Genomic DNA, 469 nt, shown 5'->3' on the forward strand with positions numbered 1-469 from the left:
CCAAGAAAACATCCCCCACACCATTACACAACCACCACCAGCCTGCACAGTGGTAACAAGATGTACGTGCTGTCTCTTCACAAATGCTTTGCTGCATACCTCGGTTGTAACGAGTGGTTATTTCAGTCAAAGTTGCTCTTCTATCAGCTTGAATCAGTTGGCCCATTCTCCTCTGACGTCTAGCATCAACAAGGCATTTTTGCCCACAGGACTGCCGCATACTGGATGTTTTTCCCTTTTCACACCATTCTTTGTAAACCCTAGAAATGGTTGTGCGTGAAAATCCCAGTAACTGAGCAGAATGTGAAATACTCAGGCCGGCCCGTCTGGCACCAACAACCACGCCGCGCTCAAAATTGCTGAAATCACCTTTCTTTCCCCTTCTGACATTCAGTTTGGAGCTCAGGAGATTTTTTTGACCAGGACCACACCCCTAAATGCTTTGAAGCAACTGCCATGTGATTGGTTG

The 469-nt window shown here is 46.9% G+C and overlaps 2 long non-coding RNA genes across 2 annotated transcripts in view; one reads left to right on the top strand and one right to left on the bottom strand.

The window, feature by feature from the left end:
* Nucleotides 1-469, top strand: part of LOC116685992 (uncharacterized) — an 11,205-nt gene that overhangs the window by 3,596 nt on the left and 7,140 nt on the right. The gene's annotated exons all lie outside the window — the stretch shown is intronic.
* LOC116685993 (uncharacterized) overlaps nt 1-469 on the bottom strand; it is a 5,733-nt gene that overhangs the window by 872 nt on the left and 4,392 nt on the right. The window lies entirely within an intron of this gene.

This window comes from Etheostoma spectabile, unplaced genomic scaffold, assembly GCF_008692095.1.
Source record: "Etheostoma spectabile isolate EspeVRDwgs_2016 unplaced genomic scaffold, UIUC_Espe_1.0 scaffold280, whole genome shotgun sequence".
NCBI classification, from domain to species: domain Eukaryota; kingdom Metazoa; phylum Chordata; class Actinopteri; order Perciformes; family Percidae; genus Etheostoma; species Etheostoma spectabile.